Source organism: Ptychodera flava, chromosome 8 (assembly GCF_041260155.1).
Source record: "Ptychodera flava strain L36383 chromosome 8, AS_Pfla_20210202, whole genome shotgun sequence".
NCBI classification, from domain to species: Eukaryota; Metazoa; Hemichordata; class Enteropneusta; family Ptychoderidae; genus Ptychodera; species Ptychodera flava.
This window is the reverse complement of record NC_091935.1, coordinates 11,831,724-11,841,867: the sequence shown is the minus strand read 5'-3', so window position 1 is coordinate 11,841,867 and position 10,144 is coordinate 11,831,724.

Sequence of the window (10,144 nt, the reverse complement as noted above, 5' to 3'; positions counted from 1 at the left end):
TTGTTTTTATAAAGCGAAACAAAAATCTTTGATACGGAGGGGGTGGGTGCATAGTCAGCCGTGGAACGTTGGAAGTAAGAAAAGAACGTCCGTCAGTTGATACAGTTGTGCATAGTTAGCTAATTGAGTATGCACCTCGAAAGTGAAAGACTGAAACTTTTTCGCTCAAATTTTCCTCAGTGAAACTTTCAATCATTCTCTTACCAAATCAAAAATAACAATCTTGAGTTCAGAACATAACTAGAGAAATACTGATATTTGAAATTTAAAATGGCCGCTTCATTGGTTTATAAAATTTTCGAGTTTCAAAAGACTAAGACGTTGAAAAATTTCCTTACTCCAAGAGCTTTAAAATGAGCCCCCACAAGTGGTCAATCAGAAAACAACTGTCAAAATTTGAGATAACCGAATAATTATCCCCTGGGTGTATTCTGTACCTTCAAAATCACTCCGATTGTCCCTTTTTTACATATATTTTATGTGTGTTTTCAGTCAATGACTTTCCCGTGTCTTATTCTCTTGACTTTCTGTGTTGGAATGTCGTAAGTTCAAACCCGCATGTTTTCCTCGGCGTATCGTGCTTTGTGCGCGTATAAGTTATATAGAAATAGGAAATTTTAATAAGCCGTTGATATTTGCGTGGCACTTGAAACTCTGTTCTTTTAATCCTAGAAGCACCAGTAATCGAATGAAAGGTGATTCAATGACAACCTCTGTTGACATCGTTGCGTTCGTATCCGGTTTGCGTGCATGCGAGATTTCAGCGACTACACAACATGCAGGTGCTATAAGTGATGTCACAACTGGGGGGTTACTCCGAGTTGCAATCTATTCTTGGAATAACTTTCTATAGGGGCGAAAATATGTTCAGTTTTCTTAGTGCACACAAGCAGTAAGTCAGAATTATTCTGCCGGCTTTAGCTTTTACGGCAGAATAAAGTTTTTGGTGGTTGAACAAAACTGTCCCGTACTCAAAGGGGAATTCTAAAGGACGCATATCGTCAGCAGCTGAAGCGATCTGCATGCGTACTTTTGCTTTTCAGGGAAGTTATTTTGACATACTTGCATATATTCTGAGCCACTGTACTCACGTGACCAAGATGGCTGACTCACGCAACCTGCAGCGCAGGCGTCCGCTGTATCATCTCAGGCATGGATGGGATGTGCTCAAAATTTGTTACTTTGAAGTGGGACAGATGATGGTACATTAATTAAATGAAAACTAGAGATATTCATAATTTATCAATTGAACACTGCTACAATATCTAAACTTGTATCAAGGGTTAGTAACATTTAGCAACAACTTTTTGGATCAATCAATCACACTCCTTCCAATGTATCATATAGACCTAACTCTGCGTGGCAGGGCTGTGTGTTACCGGCGTTACACGGACTCCCACCACAGGAGGCAGTGTAACGCCGGTAACAAACAGCCTTGCCAGGTAGAGCAACATATTATGGAAGACCGGTCACGACATGCGACATGCGACCTGCGACTTCAAAACTGCGACCTGCGTCCCGCGAGTTTGAAACATGCGACCTGCGACTTCGGCATTTAGACCTAGGTGTAACCTGCGACTTCACAACAGCGACCTGCGTGTTTGTCAAACTGTGACCTGCGACTTCACAACTGCGACATGCGACAACAACACGTAACGTTTCATGGTGTTTTCCTCAGTATTAGATTGGAGGCGTCTTGCGTGAACTTTAATCCTTTGAGCGCCAAAGTCTATTTTTGTCCCCTTTATATAATAAACCCCTGTCAATTTTTCTCCAATTTTTGCAAAAAAATTGGGAAAAACCTGTAGCCAATGAAATGTGATGTCGATTTGGTCCAAAATTATCAAAAAATTACAGAAAATTCATACAATGGTAAAATTTTGCACTAAAATTTTGGTGGGAGAAAATTACAGCGCTCAAAGGGTAAAACGTGGAAAGGAGATTTAACGTTCAACATCGATCAATTAATAAGCCATTGCTTTCGCTTTGGTAAATCGTTCACCAAGTCTGGCAAAACTCAATTCATGTACACACCAGTTCACTCATTTTCATCTGGAGAGATAATTTTATGACGGAAATGTTGACAGTACGTGTTAATGCATGGAAAATAATATGCTACGTGATCTAGGCATTTATATGTTTATATTATAATTTCAAATTATTTTAGATATTCTTCGTCTGCCTTACCTCGCTTCTTTCCTTATGTTATCGACAAACTTTTTGATTTTTAGAAATCTCTGGTATTTATCCTCATTTCACTGTGGTATAACCATCTAGCTGTCTGTTTAATTCATCAGTTGTCCCCCCTGTATCATAACTGCGTCAGTGTCATTGCAAACATTCGAATTTTCAGTTATTGTCGTTCATTTTCTAACATTTCCAGTTTTGTTCCAATTCTCTAGTGATTGATCATCGGATGTTGCCATCTTTTCGTCTAATTTCATTTTTACTTTTCGTCAAAAAATCGAATTGATCCAACTTTTGTTAAAATAAAAATATTCTTACTGGTTAACTTCGGACTACATTTGTCTACACAAATAACATATGCAAAGTAAAGCAGTTAAAATAATACTGATATTGACAGAAGTGCAAACATATTTGCTAACCATGAATAGCCAGAGACCGACTCAAGTTCCTTATAGATAACGCGAGTTAAAACTGTAAAACAGGACATAATTAAACCTCGAGCTCCTACAATCATATTTTCAGTCTTTAAGCCTAATATGTACATACTATAATATGTACATATTATTTTTTGTGTGTATATAATATTTTAGATCATGTAGGCAGAAAAGTTCCAGAAACTATTAAACACTGATGTAGACGTTTAAAACCCTATTGCTATTGCATTATTTCAGATCGGTTTGCCTTTCGTAAGAAAGAAAATAAATTTGTGCTCTTCGTTTGTGGAATTCTCTACCGTCACAGCTTCATGCACTTCTATCGCTGGTTGAATTCTTTCGCTGGCCGATTTTTGCGTAGGCCAGCGGTGCGAAAATGATGCTCTGGTCGCGAGAATGCGGTAAACCGGCTGTTTTAATATAGTGCAATGGTGTCCCTCGTGTTTTTCAGGCTCGTGTTCAGAGCAATGGTGCGAACAAATCAAGACTGATATCGCAGTTTGAAAAACACGCAGGACGCAGGTCGCTGTTGTGAAGTCGCAGGTTAGGCCTACACCTTGGTCTAAATGCCGAAGTCGCAGGTCGTATGTTTCAAACTCGCAGGACGCAGGTCGCAGTTTTGAAGTCGCAGGTCGCATGTCGTGACCGGTCTTCCATAATATATAGACCCATCGCGGATGTTCGCTCTCGCGTGCGCTAGACACCTTTAGTAAAACACGAAGCAGTCATTTTGGTCACCTGACTAAATAGACCTATAAACATACACGTTGGTCGAAATCACACTTCTGAGAAGCCAAAGTAGTTATATTATCACATTAATAATTTACTTTTCAATTCAAATCATTAAACATTTTTGAACGACGAGAAAGAGCTAAAAATAAGCAGTAGCCTTTTTCTTAAAAAACAAAGGGGAATTCAAGAAAAGTTGCGTCTTCTTGAAGTATTTCGTCACGACTAGTCAGTCTAAGTCTTGTTCTTCAAGGAAAGATATATCGTACATTGTATACCAACTTCGGAAATAGATTGCTGCTAATTCTCGTGTTAATTTCTGCGTCGGAATGTTGATCTCACCTGCATGTTTTCCTCGGCTGATCGTATTTGTGCGCAATATATAGGCCTAAAGACAGGAAAAATAAAAAGCAGGTGGTATTTGCGTTTTACTTAAACTCTGTCCTTTTTAATTCTCCGAAACACCAGCAATAAAATGAGGGGTGACGACAATCCCTGTCGAGACCGTTGAGTTCGTATCCGGTTACCAAAGAAATACACGCATGATTTATTCACTATAGTCTACGGTTTATGGTCAAAAAGCGAGAAAAATGTCGAGGGCGTGCGGGTACAATTTGCAGGCACTATAGGGGATGTCACCACTGGGTTACTCAAAGTGTATTCTTCGAATAACTTTTGAAAGCGCCGTAAATACCCAAGATTTATTCTGCCCGCTAAAACCATAGGGGGTTGTAGAAATGTCCGTCCCCATGGGGTAGGGGTGTCTTGGTCTCAGCACAGCTTTCTTCTTGCTATAGTTTATTTTATTTTAATACTTCTGACTATGATATGTATTGCCAATAAATATTTATACTGCCAATCTTTGGTGCTTTGGTCTCAAGTTAGCACTGGTTTTGTTAAACGATTTTTTTTCGCCGTCCGCGTCGCTGTGTCATGCACGTATCTGTCCTTTGACAATCTTACGCGAAGTTTTGTCACTGTGTTGCGTCTATTATCTGATGTGTTTGATTACCTAATAGGCCAAAGCAAGCAAGGGTAAATTACTAATCTTAGACGCTGTCACCAGATTATCACCGGATTAACTTTGACAAATTCCATAACAAACGCACCAGCAAGGTATACATATATATATATATATATATATATATATATATATATATATATATATATATATATATATAATACCTTGCTGTTGCGTAAGTGTTGGACTTTGTCAAAGTTAATCTGGTGATAATCTGGTGACAGCGTCTACAGATTAGTAATTTATCGTTGCTTGCTTTGGCGCATTAGGTAATCAAACACATCAGATAATAGACGCAGCACAGTGACAAAACTTCGTGTAGGATTGTCAAAGGACAAATACATGGCCTAGCGAAGGAAAAAAGGAAATCGTCACAAAAATAGTGCTATCATAAGACCAAGACATTAGATTGGCAGTATAAATCTTTATTGGCAATACATATCATAGTCAAACGTATTTTGAAAAAATAATATCAAGGAGAAACCTGTGCTGAGACCAAGACCCTCTAGACCAACCCCCGGGGACGGACATGTAAACAATCCCCTATATGCTAAAACTTCTACCGGAGAGAAAGCTTTTGCAAGTTAAACAAGTCATCGCTGATGACACAGTCCCCACCTGTTAATGGGTGCTTTGATTACAGGTCCTCAGAGAGGATAGAGTTCTCTTCATTAGGTCTGTGATAAAAATACTTTTGAATAAATTCGCTTGATACATGTCTTGTAGTTCAGGACATGAAAAAATCGTAATAAAATGGCGGCCATATTGGATTGTATCACAAAACAAATCAATGTGCATATGTATGACAAAGGTCAATGGCCTTGTACCAAGTTTGAATAAAATCGATTGAGATATGCCTGAGTTATGGCTCTTTACATGAAAAAATCATAACAAAATGGCCGCATAGCAGCCATATTGGATCGTATCACAAAACAAATCGACGTACATATGTATGACAAAGGTCAATGGCCTTGTACCAAGTTTGAATAAAATCGATTGAGATATGCCTGAGTTATGGCTCTGTACATGAAAAAAATCGAAACAAAATGGCCGTACGGCAGCCATATTGGATTGTATCACAAAACAGATTAACGTGCATAGCTATGACATTGGTAAATGTCCTTGTACCAACTTTGAGTAAAATCCGTTGAAACATGCCTGAGTAATGGCTCTGTACATGAAAAAATCGTAATAAAATGGCCGTATGGCAGACATATTGGATCGTATCACAAAACAAATCAAGTACATATGCATAACATAAGGATGGATCCTTGTACCAAGTTTGAATAAAATCACTCCAGGCATCTCTGAGAAATTTGCGTGAACGGACTGATGGAGGCACGGACACGACAAAACCTATAAGTCACCCTGGACGGTGTCCGTAGGGACTAAAAACATCTGCACAAAGTTTCATCAAATTTGGCACAGTTGTACCAGAAACAGCGCTGTAATCTCGAATTATGCAAATTAGAACTAATTATGCATGCCACACCAATATAAATAGACCTGCATATGTATGCCATAGTGTAGTATCCTTGTACCAAGTTTAAAAAGAATTGGCACAGGAATATCTCAGATATCTGCATTCATGAGCCCCTATGCATGGACACAGCATTAATATTAATTTCATTCTTGAACGCCTGTGGATAATACCTGGGGACCCTGTGGATGGATATCAACTACAGGAAAGAAAACGGCCGTCACACGGCCATTTATGATCGAATCATTACAAAAATTGGCGTGCATATATATATATGTGATAGGGATTAATATAGGTACCAACTTTCAATGCAATCGCGCCCTGGCGGCGGGCATCGCTGAGAAATTTACGTGAATGAACGCACAGTCGTCAAATATAGGAAACAAAATGGCCACCACACAGCCATTTTAGACCGGATCAAAACAAAAATCAATGTGCATATGTATAACATATAGAGTAATCTATGTACCAAGTTTGAATGAAATTGCTCCTAGCATCACTGAAAAATTTGCATGAAGTACGCACCAACATCAAATACAGAAACAAAAGGCTGCCAGACAGCGCATTGGATCGTATCGTAAAACAAATCAACGTGCATATGTATGGCATAGGTGATAATCCTTGTACCAATTAGTTTGAATGAAATCGCTCCAGGCGTCTCTGAGATATCTGCGTGAACAGACGCACGGACGCACGCACGTGACCAAACCTATAAGTTCCCCCGGACGGTGTCCGTGGGGACTAACAAAACCATCAGAACGCAAGCAAATGAACAATACCGCCTCTACTAAACATTGCCACCAACGTTATATTTCATCACATTTGCTTGTTTTTTAGGACACCGTGCTCGAGACGTCCGTGGTGTATTTACCTCCCCATTGTTTTTACTTTCGTGTATGACTGCTTTCAAACCGAAAAATGCAAACTGGCCGAGAAATCAGAATTTTGCACGTGAAAATTGTATTTGTCACTTGACAATTGACATTTTACGTTCATGCACTGCAAAATTTATGTGAAAATGTGGCATGAAATGATAGAAGACTGAGCAAAGACACAACGAAAAGATGATGCCTTACATCATGGTTGAAATGATAGCATATATTTCAAAGAACACTGGGGGCATAGTCATCACATGAAAACAGCCCAACTTTGAATTTTTTCAAGTCTACACCAAATCCATGATTGTCTATTGCATTACAACAGATACAATGATTGTCAAAACTGCAAAACAAATGGAAAACACATTCTTCTTGTTTTTGTATAACGTTAACACACTCACTTGTATGATAAGGTGATCCCCTATAAATTCGTTTTGGGATCAGACTAGGTATAAAAACAATAACATTGGACTGTAAATGAAAATATTTCTACAGGGTTCATACATCCGGAGACACTTAAAATTCAAGGAATTTCAGGGACTTTTCAACAATATTCAAGGACCATTTTAGGTTAAAACTGCTACTCTCCAGATATTCATCTCATTTTTATATATCATTTCACTTATAATTGTTTTTGATAGCACAACTGATTATCTTGTCATTTTTGAAAATTGTGCATGAATTATCGAGTTTCCAGCACTTTCCATGATCCAATTTCATTTTCAGGACTTTTCCAGGCTTTAAAATTCAAGGACTTTCCAGGACTTGCCAGGAATGCACGGACCCTGTTCTAAATTACAGAGAAGTACATTGTTCCAACTGACAGGAAAAAAGATTGAGTAATTTCAATAAAACCTCCTATAAGGAGTTTCAATAAAATACATTCATCAATTCTTACATTGGTTCAATCACATCAAAAAAGATTTGCCATTTACAAACAAACAAACAGGCCATACTCAGGGTTGCAATGCATTGGCGTGGACTGACTTTACTTTTGCATGGTATAGTCCTATACAATGCAGGATTCTGGGCAGATGAATATTCCACATTGATAAAGAATCATTAGCATAAAACTATAATACTGAAACAATGCTCATTAATATAATTTGCATAAATTAATACAGATATGCCCTGTATCTTGCACTAATAGTACAGTCCTCTTAGTGCAAGATGAGAGGTTGATTGGCATTCATTTATGCAAATTATAATTGTGAGCATTGTTTCAGTATTTAAATTTTATGCAAATGAATCATTAACGATGTAAAATATTCATGTACCCGGCATCTTGCATAATTGTATACTCTGGCCATGGAGCAAACAACAACTTAAGTAAAATTTAAAATGAACTGGTTCTGAGATCAGTACTTTGTCTCATACAGGACAAATCCCTCCAATTGCTATTTTGTCAACAGGTGATTTGACTTGTAACTGCAACTGGTACAAGCCACCTCATGTCAAAAATTACATCAAAAAGTGTTTTGAATTACAAGACAAGATACACTCAATACCATCAAAAGTTCCTGTTGGCTGAATGGTCATTGACAACTGAAGTTGTTTCAAAACCTCCTACTTGTCTAGCCTTCTCAGAAACTTATCCTGTTACTATAGGAACCATTGAATTTCAACTTTCACATATCTTGGATGTTTTAAAATTTACCCGCCATAATTTCTGTAGTACTATTGATGTATGGAATTGTGCTCTAATGTACAAACATACAGGCACTTTTCACAGGTTAAGTCCAATCCCCTTGAATTAAAAGCACTAAGTTTTCCAGCTGACACTGATTCTTCGATGGCATAATTTGACAGGTTATAGTGGTGAAAGGGTAAAAGTATGCTGGGCACAATCATCAGCGCCGAAATGTCCACTGGAATACACACTCTTGTCCACTGGAATACACACTCATCTATTGTACACGTAAAATACAACAGAGAAATCAGGAAACTGAGCTTCACAAAAGTTAAGAAATATCACAAAAAAGTTTCTCTCTCAAAAAAATCTGCACAATATTAAACATACATATTGCAATGCAATGCAATGCAAGGTACTGTATAAGATAGAGCTTGTCTCTTGCATGGCTGTCACTGAAAACAATCAGCTTTTTTACAGCAACCCTCTACTGTGTGAATCTTAATATGCCCACTACAATCGAAACTTAACAATTCCCTACATGGAACTGAAGTATTCTATCTTAAACAATAAACCGGACAGAAATCAGACAAAAACAGATTTTCAAACATAATGTAACACAAGATGCACACAGTGGTTAAAATAAAGACATTTAAACTGCCATGTAGTCCAGCATTTGTAGTGCAGGATTTCTGTAAGTACAGATAAAACAAAAAAAAGAATAAGTAGTTCTAAGACGCTATTAAAATTGTATCAGGACATATGTTCATATACATAACGTACAATGTTAAATTCCTCAATTTATAAGTGACAGAAGACAACACTGTTACAAAGTGAAAATAGGAACACAAAATAGATGGGCTTTGTTAAGAAATAAGATTGGTATAGTTGAAAATGCAATTTATAAAAAAAGGAAAAAGCGTAATGCACACTTATTTATGTTTTATAAATTAGTCTTACTGTACAGGAGCTGATTATGCATTATATCATTTTATAATATCATATAATTTTTTTTTAAAAGGCACTTTGAAAATTATTAATATAGTATTATTATTAATTTTTCTCTCTGCTGACGAATAACATTGTCCCTCCGATAAAGTGGAATATCCTATACTCAGCACTTGAAAAGCCTGTCCACCAGCATCCCTCCCTACTTCACTGGAGAATCCTCTAAACAGGGGACAGGTTGAAGTGTTGTGTTGATTACATGGAGGAATTGCCCATTCTTTCGACTTCAAATCCTGGAAGTAATTCTGGTACACTTTGATTCAAGCCCTTGTCATGCCCTGTCAGCACACAGGGAGCATAAGAGAGGTCACTGGTTTTAGTAAAGATGTTGGAATTATCTCACTGCTGTTCACTATAATAGACTGAGTAGCTGGCTGGTTTTACAGGGAGCGTAAATCCCGGGCTTTTTGTTGAGACTGGTAAATGATAAATAGTTAGATGACGCTTGGTGTCTGCAAATCATTTTAAGATGCATGTGTGCCAATAAACAAGACAGGGGGCCTAGCTCAGCTGACTGAGAATCCAGCAATACTCCAGTCACAGACTATTCCACGCATCATTTCCATTGTGAAATTGATCGTTTGAAACATAGTGGCAACTGCACCGTGCCCTTTGAACTTTGAAAGATTACATCTCATGCACAAAGCACCCGACAAACATTAATAGATGACCCTGACATATACATGGCACTCAGTCAGCCTCATTCTCTATTCAGAATTCAAAGTTACGACTTCAAAACCCTGTATCTGTGATATGTTGAATATCTATTGAAGGGCA